This window comes from Lycorma delicatula, chromosome 8, assembly GCF_047948215.1.
Source record: "Lycorma delicatula isolate Av1 chromosome 8, ASM4794821v1, whole genome shotgun sequence".
Lineage (NCBI taxonomy): Eukaryota > Metazoa > Arthropoda > Insecta > Hemiptera > Fulgoridae > Lycorma > Lycorma delicatula.
Genome location: NC_134462.1, coordinates 44778933 through 44796003, shown reverse-complemented (window position 1 = coordinate 44796003; position 17071 = coordinate 44778933). Strand labels below are relative to the sequence as shown.

Here is a 17071-nt window from a genome sequence, read left to right as displayed (position 1 = left end):
GAATGTAAAATTCGATAAAATTGTTCATGCAGCGTGTTTTACCTTATTTAAATCGTTAACATGATTTTTCCATCATTGCAACTTTGAATGCTTACAACTTGATAATGAACTCATTAATAGAAAAACAGTTTCACCATTGTTTTTCTTGTAAATTTTAAATTGAAATCACCTTACTATTTAAAATAATTAAATTTGATTCAATATGGTGGATCCAAGACGTGGACAAAAATTAAAAACCCACCATAATGCAGATTTTTTTATTAATTATACAGAATCCCATATCTTTGTCTCAAAAATTCCTCACAGATATGCACTGTAAAACTGTTTCCATACTTAAATATCACCCTGTTTATGTTAAGGCAGTGGATTAGAATAGGAGTAAAAAGTTGGATGGTTATGTCTGAAGTAATAGAATAATAAATAATTTCAGGCAAGACTGAAGCAGAAATGTTGACTGACGGACATAAGACATAAATAAATTTAAAAAAACTTGGTTAATTACAGGCTTAACTTGACCTGACTTGTTTGTTGTAGATTAAGTAACAACAATGTTGTAAATAGAGCTTTGTTGGCTACAGATATTAATTAAATCACTGTCAGTACTATAAATTCATTTTTAATTAAAATCACGTGTGTACACCATTGCTAACCATGCACAGATGTATGCTTTATCAGCTAGTGTTTATGATTTTGAAAAATTTGTCTGAACTAAATGAAAGCAAAAATGAAATGAGATTTTATCTAATTTGTTTTATACTGTGATTTCATATAAAAATAGTGAGAGAGCTAAAATTGTTTTCAAGAAATAGAAAATGAAAAATATATTACATATAAACTTTGTAAAAATACGTAATAAATTACATCTAAACACAGAACAACCTAGTGTTACAAGTTTTTAACAAAAATAAAAAATAATTATATATAATATTTTTGTACTGACTGTGGTTGAATATAAGTTTATTAAATATCTAAAATTTAATACATAATTCATGAGTGTTACAACTATCCCAAAAATAGTTACTATTATATTTTTTTTCAGTAGCTGTAATAAATTACAATGTCGGAAATGTTAGTTAAATCCTTTTATCACGCTAGTTAAAAATTAATCAGTAATATTTTCTTTAATTATATTTTTCTTGCTGAATGTAAAATTTTATTTTATCACATTAAATTACCTAATTAAATTAATCATTTGTTAAATAGATAAATCTATTAAATATTTATATTTTTATCAGCAACTGGATTTTGTTGGGTCACTTGAAGATGTAATGCAACGAAAGACAAAATAACTATTAAAAATATTTTATAAAATATCTTTATGAATTAAAAATATTTGTAAAAATTACGGTTATATATTTTAAAATAAGGTATTTACTTTAGCGACAAAAAATAAATTACTTCATACTATTAATAATCACTTACTTTAACTATAATAAGTTATAATTAAAAATTTATGATGATTTCTTGAGAATTTCTCAGCATTCAATTTCAACAGCATTCTGGAAGCTGAAGGTTCTAAAATAAATAAAATGCCAGTGCTAAGCCATGTTGAAGAAAGTGATTTTTGTAGATCACTAAAATTAAACAATGTTTGGTGTAATTTGCCACATCCTGTTGATATTTAATATCAGCTATTAACAATTACGTTCATTACCGCTTGAAATTTAAACAATAAGATAAATATTTTATATATATAACTGAATATAATTACATAATTTTTTTTTTAAATCATGTATAAATAGCATGCAAACTTCTAAATAGACAGTTACTTAAATTTCTAAAACATGGTATTTCATTGATACCAAAATTTTAACTTTTAAATGACCAAATATAAGAACTAGAAATAATCCTTAAATTTATTTTTATATATTTATTTTTTTATTATCTTTAAATATCCATGCCTTTAATGTAACCATAACTAGGTGTAGAAAAAGTTGACCTCTATCTCAGAAATGTGAAACATAAAATTAAATTAGTAGACAGACATTATAGCAAAATGTAACGAGACAATAACAGTAATTTAGGATATTTGATAAAAAATTAAAATAATATGGCAATTTATCTAAAAAACATAGAATATATTTTTATATATTCTGGGCTAAGTGATTTTGATATTTTTAAAATTTAGAATTAACACTTATCTTTTGTTTGTTTTTTTTAATATAAGTCTTCTTAAGATTTGCAATTCGTTGATAATAGTTTTCTTTACGTTTCACTACTTTAAATATGATTACTGGAAAAGCGCCTGACTACTACTTCACAGTCCAGGAACAGAGTTTAATCATATAATCCAATCTGTAAGTAGATTTGTCTACAGTTAGGTAGAAGACCTTTTATTTTTGTGTTTTTGTTAATTTTATAAATATATATAGACATTTTTAGGTGCTTCAGAATGTTGGTTTTTGTATTTTTCTATTTATCTAGTTTTTTAGTTTGGCTCTTTTTTATCATATTTTTCTATAATTGATCTCTTAATATATAGTGATAAATATTGTTTGGCAATAAAAATGCACATTTTGGTTACAGATTTTCATGTTTTGTGAACAGTTCTTGGGCATTTTTCTTTGTAATTTTACTCCATTAACCTCAAGAATAACAATTAAGTTGGGAAGTGCAGTAGATTTTACTGTGAACAAAAAGATTTCTTAGATACATTGTATAAAATCACTTTTCAACTGAAAAAAACAATTTAAAAAAAGAGATGAAGAGAAGAATGTATAGTTTTACTTTATATAACTTTGTTTTGATTATATATATATATTATATTATATATAAATGCAAATAGAAAAAAAATTTCACTTGATGAATGTTAATAAAAATTAATAAATAATATTAACATTAATAATTATTAAATTATATTCATACAAAAATATTAATAAAAATTAACTTAATTTTATAGCCATATCAATTAAATAATTATTTGTTTATTAGTTTGATCAATTATTTATTATTTCAATTAATAAATTTTTTTTATTGATGCTAGTTACTACTTTCAGAACTGTCCTGACAATGAAAAAATTAGTATAATTAATTCAAATTATTTATTGCTCTATAAAAGTTTATGTTATACTTTTTTTATTACTATACTTTAAAAAATTGATAAACAGTATAATTCTAAAACATACTAAAACCAATTTATTTAACTTTGATTAAAAAAGCCTGTTTATATGCTTACTTTTATTTATTTTCTTTCACTGATAAAAGTTTGATTTATTTAGAAAAAGAAATAATTAAGGTAAATTTATGAGTAAATTAAAGTATAAATTCAACAGGAAAATAACAGCTCTTATTAGTTCTGTTGTATATAGTTGATTAGAGAACACTGCTAGCATTTTTAAATAATTTTACTGAAATGAGGCTCACTGGAATTTTATTGCTTACTTTAATAACTTTGCTGAGTTTCTGTTTACAAGTAACTCAACAAAACTCAGATAACCTACATTCTGTAGATTTAGGTAACGTATAATATTCTTTTATTAATTACTTTATTTTAAATAAAAGATGGAGTTGTTGATTTTTATGAACACCTCAAAACAAAAGACAGCCTGACCAACTTCCAAACATCCAGCAAAGAAATTGTGAGAAGAGATTGTTTCACATATTCCTACTTTACAAATAAGATTAAAAAGAAAGATAGGCAAAAATGTATAAACTACTTAGTTTCTATTCGATCGATTTCTTTTAAATTATTTATACTTACTTAGTTACCTAGGTAACTTTATAACTAAACATTCAGTTGTAATAATAGTCTATAACCTCTATTTCTACAGGATCGATTTTAAAGGTTCCGATGCCATGTGAAAGATCTTCTTGAGCAAAATTGCAAAACAGCCAGAAAGTTTTATTTCCATGGAAAATTTCTACGAAAACTTCCTTAGTATTTAACTGTTAGAGATATCTATTGGAGCCTTTTTATATAAATTCCTCGTCGCATATAATTAGAGAGAAATGATGTCAAAACATAAATTCCTTGAATTCTATCGCAGTGTTTTCTTCTTTTTTTTAAAGTTTGGAGAACTATTTACAGCATGATTTGATGAGTACTTTAGCCAAATTGCGGAGCATTGCCACGCCATGTTTCCACAGCAGCTTCAGCCAACGCTGCAGTCGTTCAATGCTGTTTCAACCATCAGTGGTGTTGTTCGTCAGTTTCTTGCTAAGCGTTTTGAATATTTTTAACAGTATACGTTATTAACATCGTGCAGTAATTAAAGTAAATACTATACAAGTAGGCCAATCAAATTGTCGAAAATACCTCGTTTTTTTTTTTTGCCAAAATTAACACCGTTTGGTAAGACGTGTAAAAAATTAGAAAAATTCCGTAGAATTGAATGAACTACTTTTCCATCTTCCCATTTTTCCGCATCATTTCAAAATGGCGTCCAAAGTTGGCGAAAAACAGTTTTTTTTCGTTTTAAAGAAAAACTAGACGTTTTAAATAAAAGTTGTAGAACTGTTTCAAACAAAACTTTTAAGCCTTGCCCGATGTCAATTGATCAATAAATAAATTAGTTATTGCAAAAATAACGTTTCCTTCAATTATTACCTTTAAAATGAAAAAAGATTTTTTGACGAAACTTCCAGAATAACCTTCTTGACGTTTGCAAAATATTCAATCGTTTTTGCAAAAATCGAGTTATTCGAAAAAAATACGTTTTTTTAAAATTCGAATAACTCATACTATAATGCACCTACGTGGCCCATCCGTGGCTTAAAAATTGGTTATACTAGCCTGTACAAATAGTGCGCGTATTGCAAAACAATTGTAAATATTCGAAAAATCAACCAAAAACATCGACTTTTTTTCGGCTCAAAAAACTTAAATTATTTTTTAAAGTTGGAATTCCATCGTAATGGCGTTCTCAGCTACTCTGTCAACCGACGAATCGAAGTCTCTCACCCCACCACGCGCATCAACGTGCCGAATGGAATATTTACTGGGTTCAACATAATTTAGCTTACAGTGAAGAAAACGAAATCGATCGCTGCGCAATAAATTTTATATTAAAGTTCAACTATTCGAGGACAACGTGTGCAAATTCAGACCTTAATATTGACAAATGAGGTCGTAGAAATTAAAAAAAAAATTATCTTTGCTCCAATAGGTCGTAGAGCAAAATTTATTTTATTAAAATTATTAGAAAAATGACAGCTGTCGAATGGCAATAATTCCATTTCGATGGAATTCCAACTTTAAAAAATAATTTAAGTTTTTTGAGCCAAAAATAAGTCGATGTTTCGCATATTTACAATTATTTTGCAATACGTGCACTATTTGTACAAGTTAGTATAACTCAAAGAAATTTTTAAGCCCCGGATGGGACACGTAGATGCATTACACTATGAGCTATTCGAATTTTAAGAAATCGTATTTTTTTCGAAAAACTCGATTTTTGCAAAAAACTATTGAATGTTTTGCAAAAATCAAAATGCTAGTTATTCTACTCGCCAAGGACTACATATTCTGGAAGTTTCTTCAACATTTTTTTTTTCTTTTTAAAGATAATAATTGAAGAAAACGTTATTTGAAGCAGTTTTTTTTTTTCAATAACTAATTTATTTATTGATCAGTTGACATCGGGCAGGGCTTAAAAGTTTTGTTTCAAACAGTTCTACAACTTTTATTTAAAACGGTTCTCTACTTTTTCTTTAAAACGAAAAACTGTTTTTCGCCAACTTTGGACGCGATTTTGAAAATGATGCGGAAAAATGAGAAGATGAAAAAGTCATGTCTTACCTAACTTTGGCGCGTAAAAATCTAATTTCATTGGCCTATATATCGATGAACTGGATATGCGATATAAAAAAATCGGATTTATCGATACACATATCGTTTATTGTCTGATCTGCATTGATGTGTTTATTGTTTACAGTGGTTTATTATCTTCTCTGCATTGATTTTTATTGTTTTTTTGTTTATGGTGGTTCATTAATAGGTCTTTTTATTTTGGTTTTTTATCTTATTCAGGCTTTTTTTTGTAATTTTTTTTTGTTGTAGGCCGACACGTATTTATTATGGCTCCACCAATTTATAGATCGATTGCTGATAATGGAAATTGTTTATTCAGGTATATTACTTTTTTTCTGTATAATTCTCAGTCGCAGTATGACGAATTACGATCTCTATTCAAGAAGTGGTTAAAAAATGGAATGAATATTTAACTTTTATTCCAGGAGGACCACTTACCGGCCATCCATAGAGAATTCTTCTTAATTATTTAAATTTTATGTCTACAAATGGTGAATATACCGGTAACGTGAAGATTGCGGCAGCAGCAAGACTTTGCCGATAATTTTAGTTTAGAATTTTTAATGAAAATTAGGTTACACTAAGCATGAAAATTAGTAGCTTACACAGTAATCTGGTATGGTGCTACAGTGAGTAGTTTTAAGATTCTCAGGCATCGAGATAGGGAATATTATGACGTCTTGGATCTTAATTATGATGGAGATATGTCTTCTGCGACTGAGCCCCCTTGCTGTAGTTTGATTCTTGGTCGCCAAAAAAAAAAAAAAACAACGAAAACTGAAAACAGTATCGCGTCGTCATGAATTAATGGAAAATTGCAACAAACTAAAACGAATCAGAAGTAAAAAAAAATGTTATCAGCCACGCAATAATGACATAGAGATGAAGATGAAGTAGGTGGACACTATTGTGGTGCCTTAATCAGATCTGTCAGTTTAGTAGCACGAAACGTTTTCTTGGAGAGATATCTTCTTCCAATAGAACATATTCTCTATGTTGCTCCAAAGGAGCAATTAAACTAAACCGCATCCGTATTTCCCCATTAATTCGACAACTTATAAAAAATGAAAAACATTCTAAAAACTACGAAAAATATGCATTCAGTAAATAGTTCTCTGATATTCGCTTCAATGGGAGCAAAAATGACTCCTCCACCAGGTTATGGACCTTATTGTTTTAGAATTAATGGAGCAATATATCACGCGCTGGAGTATTGCACCCTGATAATGGTGAGCAGCACATATATGCTCAGTTATACATTCTTCATCCTGATGAGGTTGCAGTCCAAATAATTAAAATAGTGCAATGAAAGTCTGTTACAAATACTAAATACATTTATGACCTAAAATAATTTGTTTGTAGATGCGTGTAAAATGCTTTTAAAGTTGAGCAAGAGAGCAGGTAATCAAGATGCTTATATGAATAATACATTTCCTTCTAATAAATCAATGGCCATTAATTAAGATTACAAAAATGATCAAAGGAGATATATAATTCATTATAATCTAATGAGGTTCTCATTATACTTATAACGTAGATTACGAGCCACCCTCCGCCAGAATTGACCTCCGCAAGTTCGCTAATTACTTTGCTACGTTCAGTTTCGTATCTGAGCAGTCATATTAACGTGGCGCATATCATTAATGGCCCTATATTCCGGACACAAGCCTGAATTAATCAAACTAAATCTGGCCAACGTATCTCGAAAAGCATCATTTCCATAAAGAAACTGTCAATCTTGCACCTATCTACATCAACTATCCCTTAATTAAAAAAAAAAAACCTTCAAAGACGATAATTTCCTGTAAAACTTGCATTTGCAATGACAATCAATAAATCGCAAGGTCAAACAATGGAAAAATTAGGTATTTTCTTTCAAGAAACGGTGTTTGGCCATGGACAGCTGTATGCTGCGTAGTCAAGATGCGAAGATTCGATGACGTAAAAATTCAAATCGTCCACGCACTAGATCAAGGCAAGTTACAGAATATATATTCTGTAACTTAACTTATTCTGTAAGGCAAGATTCAGAATATATATTTACAAAAAGTATTTTTTATAAAGAAATTTTCCATTGTAACTAAACTACAACATAATTGAGTGCAGATATAAATTAAAATTGTAAGTTAATGAGTAATGTAAGGAATTTAAATTAAGAAATAACAGTAAGCAAAACATCTTTAGAGACGGGAAGGACTATTTTAAAACTGAAACTAAAGAATAGGATCTTTAGGATAACCAGTAGCCGCTTGCACGTTATGTATTTTCTATCAAAGAAAGTAGCATATGTTGTATAGGACGAGCGAAATATAATATACAAAGAATTCTAACACCTGTAGTTTTTTTTTCAACGGGCTTTATTGTTAGTGTATAAATAAATTCTAAACATTTTCAGAAATTTGTTCGTCATTCAATGTCAAACACATTATTTTAAGACACAAAAATCTTATTTTATGAATGGATGAACAAATACACAATGCACAAAACCACATGGTTTTAGAAAAATGAACAGCCGATAGTGCAGGAATATCAGTAATTGCTTTATGAAATATCATTGGAAGCCACATCATTTGTTGTAGAACAACACCATTTAGGTCTTTCCTAGATAAAGATTTTTTTATGGCAATCGAAAACAAAAATTGAGAATCCTGTAATCATTCTTAGTACATTTATGAACCGAAGGATAGAATTTGAGAAGTCTTGACCATTTGCTTTATGTTGTTGCAACGAGTTACAATGAAACCTGTATTCATGATTATTAGAGTTCACATATGCGTTTATAGAAATTAGTTTAATTATTGACTTTTATGTAAAACTGACATTAAATGGCATAGTTTTAGTCTTTCGCTGGCCATAAGTAAAGAAAATAAAAAAGTAAATTAAGATTTTATTGCGTGCTTATCGAAATAGTTCATTCTGGCGTGTCATCTGCATAATGATAATGAGATCAATAATTAAGATTGTGAACAACTACAAGAATGTTTACAGTTTTTACGAGTGCCTTGTTCTCAAATCAAATTGTATCAAAAAAAAAAGGTACGTTCTTAAGTCAGTTGTGCACGAAGAAACGGAAAAACTTTCAGTACATGTTCTATTGGTGAAAATAATGAAAAATGTTCATATAAACCACGTCTAAAAACGCTTGTTTTCTAGTTTATTTATTTATTTATTTTTTTTTTTTTGGTTTAATCTGCGGGACCACTGTTAGGTATTGCTTCAGAGGATGAGATGTATTATTTGTAGCGTGTGGAAAAATGCCATGCCGACTCTTTTTTTTCCTGTTTAGCCTCCGGTAACTACCGTTTAGATAATACTTCAGAGGATGAATGAGGATGATATGTATGAGTGTAAATGAAGTGTAGTCTTGTACATTCTCAGTTCGACTATTCCTGAGATGTGTGGTTAATTGAAACCCAACCACCAAAGAACACCGGTATCCACGATCTAGTATTCAAATCCGTGCCATGCCAGACTGGGATTCGAATCCGGGACCTCCGGATGAAAGGCTAAAACGCTACCATTCGCGCCACGGAAGCCGGCGCTTGTTTTCTAGTTACGGCTAGCGAAAGATTTCGCCCGGATTATAGCTCTTCTAATAAAAAGAAGCCTTATTGTAATTTTGGGACCCAAATTAAGGAGTAAAGTTGATGGTTTCTTATGTAATTTGAGCTGAGAAATAGGATAAAATAGGTTCCAGAACTGTAACTGTAACTGTAGTTTTTTAGATATCCAACGTAAAAACACAAAATTCGGCATTGAAAAACGAGTTTTTGTTAGGTTTGTAGTACAATAGCTTTGTTAAATGACTAATAAATGCGTAAGATTTTGTAACAAAACTTACAGAGAATCTAATTCTGAGAAAATTAATGTAAATACAGCCAATAAAAAGTAAATAAACACTTATAAAAATTGATTTTTTATTGATGCAAAGCATGAAAAATAGACAGAAAATTGTATTATTCTTTCTGCACCGAATAAGCATTATTCTTAATATTGCAAAACAAAAAAGTAAAATACATGAAAAGATACAAACTGTAACAGATTAACAAACCTCAGTTAGGTAATTGTTGAAATTCCTACCTTCACAATGTACACAGCAATATGCCCGACGTAAAATATTTCCAGTGGTTTTCCGTATCATTTCATGATGGTTTCGTATAAATTCAGTAGTATTTCATATTTTAATGAGTAATACTTCTTTAGTATTAAGTTTGTGTTGATATACTATACTTTTCATATGGCCTCAAATGAAGTAATCTAGTAGCGTTGTCAGGTATTGTGGTGACCAATCGCTTGGCCCACCACATCCAATCCAGTTTATGAAATTAGCATTCAAGTGATTTTTTGCTACTAAAACAAAAAAAACATATTTGGCGTTGCACCATCGTGCTGGAAAATCATTTGCAATCTAGTTTGTAAAGATACATTCTCCAAAAGAGCCGGCAAATTATTTTTGAAAAATGAATATATGCATCTCCCGTAAGGTATTCATTGCAAATGGTCCCAAAATGTTTTCATAAATAATGCCATATCAAACATAAAAGTGAAATCTATGTTGTTAACTCGTTTTCCACAGTACCATGTAACTTGTTTGTGCTTCATAAATGAAGATTCTGTTTCTCGTAAAAGTGGCTTCATCAGTAAATAAAATTGAATATACCTTATCAGCGATGTCTAAAAGCCAATGACACATGTTTAAACTTTGGGGGATAATCAGTTGGCCGCAAATTTTAAACCTTCTGCAGGCGCAGATGATAAAGATTTTCTTTCCGTACGATGCGCCACACTGTTATTTGACAAACCAGTGCGACATGAAATTCACGTATTACAAGTGCCTGAGCTACGCTAAGTATACTGAATCACACAATGTTTATCATTAATACGATGATTTACTTGGCGTTCAACAGAAAACGAAGGCGTTGGAAATTATCCGTTCGTTAATAAATGTTGATACACTGAAGAATGTATAAAAGGAATGTTTATTATGTATAGAAAGAATAATACGATTTTCTGTCTACTTTTCGTCTTTTAATAAAAAACCGTCTTTTTAAAATTTTTATTGGTTATATTTATATTAATTTTTATAGAATTAAATTCTCTACAAGATTTGTTACAAAATTTTACGCATTTATTAGTCATTTAACAAAGTTATTGTACTACAAACCTGAAAAAAGATTTTTTTCGACAATGAATTTTGTGTTTAAAATCTACTAAAGTCGGATATCTTAAAATCTACTAAAGTTATAGTTTTGGAACCTGTTTTATCCTATTTCCCAATTCAATTACATAAGAAACCATCAACCTTACTCCTCAATTTGGGTCCCAAAAATTACAGTAGGGCTTCTTTTTATTCGAGCGTTTCTAGACCCATGTTTATTTGAACTTTTTTCATTATTTTCACGAGTAGAACATGTCCTGAAAGTTTCTCAGTTTTCTTGTGGATCACTCTGTGTATGTATTTATATATATATATATATGTATGTATGTGTGTATATATACTGAGTGATTCAAAGCTATGCGGCAGTCTTTCGGGAGTGATTCTATAGCTAAAATTAGGGGAAAAAGTCATATAAACATAGGCCCGAAAACGTCTCGTTAGCGAGTTACGGCTAGCGAAAGATTTCGGTCGGATTTCAGATACCCCGGGGAAATGAAGACTTCCTGAAATTCTGGGAAGGTAAATTAAGGGGCGAATTTAGTTATTTCTTATGATTTTTGCCCCGAAAATATTTTTTTAAAAATGGATACCAGAACTGTACCATCATTAGTTTTAAAGATATCTGACGTAAAATAAAAATTGGTGGTAAAAAATAACACGTTTTTGGGTTTAACATATAACTTTAAATCGTTAATTAAGTTGTATTTTGTTCAATTAGAAATGTGGAAAATTTAATTCTGAAAAGATTCATGTAAATTACTTAAGAAAAAATTGAATACAGGTTATTGAAATTTATCTGTATTAAAAAACAAAACTGACTGAATTGTGAAAAAAAATTTAACAGCATGAAATAACTAATTTTGTTCATAGGTTGGAAACAGCTTTTAACATAAAATGTAATTTAACTTTGAAAACAACGGAAAAGTGACATTAAAAATTAGTGAAGGCATTATTAATTACCTTCAAAGTTGCTTGAAGTGACCCCCGTTTTGTTCAATACATGATTTCGCGCGACGAATCCACTCTTTTCTAGCGCGTCTGATAACGTTAGAAGTATTCTTAATAATCTCTGCAGTTTCTGTTATACGATTCCTTAGTTCCTCTTGAACATTAATCTGTTCTGAATAAACAGCTGACTTCATCCAATCCCACTGAAAAAAGTCTAATGGCGTGAGGTCGGGAGATCATGTTGGCCATTTCACTGGTCCGTTTCGGCCAATCCATTGTCTACCGTATGTATTATTTAAATGATTCTTTATATTATTAGAAAAATGAGGAGGTGCTCCATCATGCATGAACCACATCTCTAACCTGCTTTTATAAGGAATATCTTCCAAGAGGATGGATAAGTTTGTTTCCAAAAAGTTTAAGTTTGCTTCTCCTGTAAGCCTCCTTGGTAAGTAAAATGGACCAATCAAATTATCCCTAGATCACCAAACCGTACATTAATTGAAAATTTATGCTGGAAATATCTTTTCGCAGTCTCATGTGGGTTTTCTTCCGCCCAAATATGGATGTTAAGAAAATTTAATATTCAATTTCTTGTAAAGCATGATTCCGCAGTTACCAGAATACGACGAAGGCAATTGCAATTTCGTACCTATTTTCTAGTTAACCATTGGCTGAATATATTCCGTTTCTTATACTCTTGCAGTAATAAGTCTTGTACCCGTGTTACATGGAACGGGTACAACTGTGTCTCATTAAGTGCCCGCTTGGTTCTAGGGTACTGGCTTCACCTTTTCACCTGAGAAAACAAAATGTGTAGTCTTTTCTCGGCTGCGGGAGCCTTCCATTCTGCAAGTTTTTCTCAACGGAGAGCTAATTACTAGCTCACCCGATATTAGGTTTTTATATTTATTTTTTGATATCCTTGATAGATTTATTTTTATTACTTGGGTCAAACACATCAACGAATTAAAAACAAAATGTTCCAAACTTTTAAATATGCTGCGAGTCCTTAGGAACACCAATTGGGGAACCGATCGCTCATGTATGTTGCGATTTTATTATTCCGTATTTCGTTCCCGCTTAGATTATGGTTGTATCGCCTACTCTTCAGTGCGTAATACTGCGCTGAAAATGTTAGATGCTGTACATCATGCTTTTTTCCATCTTGCTTCAGGTACTTTTAAATCAAGCCCTGTTACAAGCATACTTGTTGACTGCGGTGAACCGTCACTTTGGGATAGACGTGACCAACTTCTAGCATCTTACTTTGCCCGTCTTAAAGGGCAACCGAATCACCCGGCTTTAACCGCAGTTCTTGAAAATGCTAATTTACAAAGATATGAAGACCATCCACGTTATACTGCATCTATGGGTGTACATACCCGGCGGTTACTACAGCTTTTAAACGTTTACATACCTTCTATTTTCCAACGTATCCCTGTTCATATCCTCCATGTTGAATCAACTGTATAAATTTTATTTTTTATGTTACCATATACAAAAAACAATCAATACTACCTGTTGTCTTTCAACAAAATTTTCACCACATTCTCTCCAAAATAAACCCAGACGCAATAGTATACACAGATGGATCAAAACAAAATGATACCGTTGGATGCGCATTTATTCTTAATAGCAGAATCTATATGTTTGGTCTGTCTAATATTACAGGTATATTTACTTCTGAACTACACGCTATCAATAAAGCTTTGAATATCGTTAACCCGAAATACTGTCATATCCTTATTTGTAACGACTCGTGTAGTGCACGCCAAGCTTTAGAAGATTTCTACTCCAGACATCCTTTTGTCACTGAAATCAATAATGCAATCGCTGAATTGAACCATCGCAACACATACTTCTGACTATTAATTGTATAAAACAGTATCTTCGTGCAAAGTGGCAAGGCGACTGGACGGCTACCGTTGATAACAAACTCCGGCACATTAAAGATTCTGTGTTGCCATTGGACTCCTCATGCAGAAAAATTCGTCTGAGAAAGTGGTCCTCTGACGATTGCGAAAAGGATACACCAGAGTCACGCGAGTATCTGATGGCAGCAGGCCACGCACCCCTAGGCATGCAACTGCCGCATAATTGTGCGTCACATACTTGTGGATTGCATATGTTATGCGGCTTTGCGTCGTAAATTTAAATTATATAAAGAAATTCGCCAAATTTTGGGCAATAATAAGGAAATTTTAGACCGGGTGTTGTTTTTTTACAGTGTTAATATTTTATACAAAATTTAAAATTGTGGTACATATTTTTTTATTCTAGTGCTGAAGAATTATTTTAACGTTTTTGTTTTTCTGTTCATTTAATTAGTTTTTTTTCTATTCGAGATGGGACCTTTTACACCCCTCTCGGACTTCGTTAAACTTATTGAGTTTTATTTTAATTTTATATATTTTTTTATTTGTTTCCTTTTGAACAAAATTTTAGCTTTTTAAATATTTTAGTGTTTTACGTTAATTTTTTTTAGTCTTCTCGTTATCCGAGTTGGGGCCCTTTATACCCTTCTTGGACTTTTTTTAATTTCTTTTTATTTTTAGTTAAATTTTACTTTTTAGTTTTAAGCTTAATTTTAATTTTATCTTTACAGTTGTGATATTAGTTTTAAGTGCTTTTTAAAAATAAATTTTTGGCTGGGATATTAGTTGTAAGTTTTTGTTTAATTTTTAAGACAGTTCTTTTTTACTATTTATTTTCTTTTATAAAATTTTATTCCGGGCGATGATAACGTCGAAGCGTTTTTTTGCCCACCAAAAACACACAAAAAAAAATAAAGTGCCCACCATACACTTGATTCTGAAATATTTAAATGCTGTGATACCCGTCTGGTGCTTGTAGTTAGCGATAATTGCACAACATTTATTATTGTTTGTTGACGACAAGTATCTATTCGTTTTAATTTAAAATTGCCGGGTTTCTCTAAATCGTCTCTCGACAGTTTCAAAAGTTTTGCGATCAGGTCCTCTTTGATGTGGAAAGTATTACTATAATCTTGAACTGGAGCCAAACCATTATTGTTTACCGTAAATTAATATCGTATTCGTATACTCTTCAATTTAATACATATTTGCATTGTCTCCCATTATATGTTAAAGAAAATTTAGCTAAAGTTTTAAAAACCGTTATTTGAATTGTACACAGAATCTCACAGATACCTAAATACAATACAAAGACCGCAATGGAGATTATTTAAATAGTGTTTCAAAAAGTTAATTATTGATCGATCAACTATTATTTCCAACCTATGTACTAAAGTAGTTATTTCATGCTGTTAAAATTGGTTTCGCAATACAGTCCGTTTTGTTTTATATTAAGGTTAAATTTCAATAACCTATATTCAATTTTTTATTAATTAATTTACATGAGACTTTTCAAAATTTAATTTTCTACATTTCTAATTGAAAAAAAAATACAACTTAATAAAAAAATACACTTAACAAAGTTTTCTTACGTTAAACCCTAAAACGTGTTATTTTGTACTCCAAATTTTTATGTTTTAGTTTACGTCAGATATCCTTAAAATTAACTTTTTTTTTGTTTGGGGGCGAAAAACGCCTGTGCGTTATCATCGCCAGGAATTTTCTTTAATAAAAAGATAAAATAGCTCTAAAATAATAAAACTTATAAGGTTTAAAATTAAAATAAATCATATAATAAAAATTTATTAAAACAAAAGTCAAAAAAGTGAAATAAAACTCACTAATATCGCAAACGGAGTCTTTAAAATATAAAAGCTAAAATAATAGAAAAAATAAACTATATAAAACTTACCTAATTCTGATACGTTGTGCAAAAGGCTCCCTTCTCGGATAATAAAATTAAAGACATAGAACCAAAAAAATCAAAATTAAAAGTAAAGGAAAAAATTATCAAAAACTCTTCTAGCATAAAAATATATATGATAATATTAAATTTTTCGCAGTAACCTCGTACTACGCAAAAATAGAAACATCCGGTTCAAAATTTCGTTATTGTTGTACAAGAAACCACGGATGTTTCTGGGTAGATTAAATTTACGACGCAACGCCGCATAACATATGCAGTCTATGAAAATGTGGTGCACAGTAATACGGCAGTTGCATCATGTGCATAGGGGTGTGTGTCCTCCTGACATTAGTTACTCGTGTGTGATCCTCGTATGTCCTATCCGTAATCGGCAGAGGATTACATCCTCACGACGAGTTTTTCTGCAAGAGAAGTCCCATGGCAACACTGAATCTTTAATCCGTCGGAGTTTACTTTCGACGGTAGTCGCCCAGTCACTTTGCCTCCTTGCTCTCAGTGATTGTTTTACACGATTAATAAAATCAAAGGTAGTAACTCGGGTGGTGAAAGAAGGTTGAATACACGCTTCTTTGGCAGCATAATCTGCTTGTTCATTACCTGGAATCCCTACGTGGCTAGGGACCCAGCAAAAACTTACTTCTGTGTTGCGATTACTCAACTCGGCGATTGCATTGTAAATTTCAATGACAACATGTTTGGAATAAAAGTTTTCTAACGCCTGGAGACCACTACACGAGTCACTGCAAATAAGAATGTTTCTATATTTAGGGTTAATGATATTAAGAGCCTTATTTATAGCTAGTAGTTCAGCGGTGAACACACTCGTAATACCGGGTAGGCCAAACATATAAGTTCTTTCATTGACAACAAAAGCACAACCAACGGTATTGTCTTGTTTCGATCCATCAGTGTATGTCACCGCGTCTTGAGAATACACTGAAACATTTTCCGGAAAACAGTAGGTGGTGTTGATTGTTTATCGTATGTCGTAAGGTCAAATGTAAAATTTACAAGGTTTATTCTCCACGGAGGCTATGAGCACGGACATGATGGAAAGAACGACGGAGTGTCAACATTTATATGCTGCAGCAGACGTCGGGTACGAACACCTACAGCTGCAGTACAGCGTGGACGGTCCTCATACTTTCTTAAATTAGGATTTCTAAGAACTAGGTCAAAAGCCGGGTGATTTGGCTGTCCTTTGAGATTGGCAAAATAAGATAAGTTGGTCTCGTCTATCCCAAAGTGATGGCTCGCCACAGTCTACAAGTAAGCTTGCGATAGGGCTTGATCTAAACGCACCTGTGGCAAGCCGAAGAAAAGCATGATATACACCATCCAGCATTTTAAGCACGGTTTGACGAGCTGAAGAGTAGGCGACACAACCATAATCTAAACGGGAACGAACAAGG

The 17071-nt window shown here is 31.1% G+C and overlaps 2 long non-coding RNA genes across 5 annotated transcripts in view; one reads left to right on the top strand and one right to left on the bottom strand.

The window, feature by feature from the left end:
- The window catches only part of LOC142329202 (uncharacterized), a 28330-nt gene extending 26772 nt beyond the window's left edge, over positions 1–1558 (bottom strand). The window contains exon 1 of the long non-coding RNA XR_012757439.1: positions 1423–1558. This is a non-coding gene — a long non-coding RNA (uncharacterized LOC142329202). The remainder of the gene's footprint in view (positions 1–1422) is intronic.
- Positions 1–17071, top strand: part of LOC142329201 (uncharacterized) — a 66785-nt gene that overhangs the window by 31399 nt on the left and 18315 nt on the right. The window lies entirely within an intron of this gene.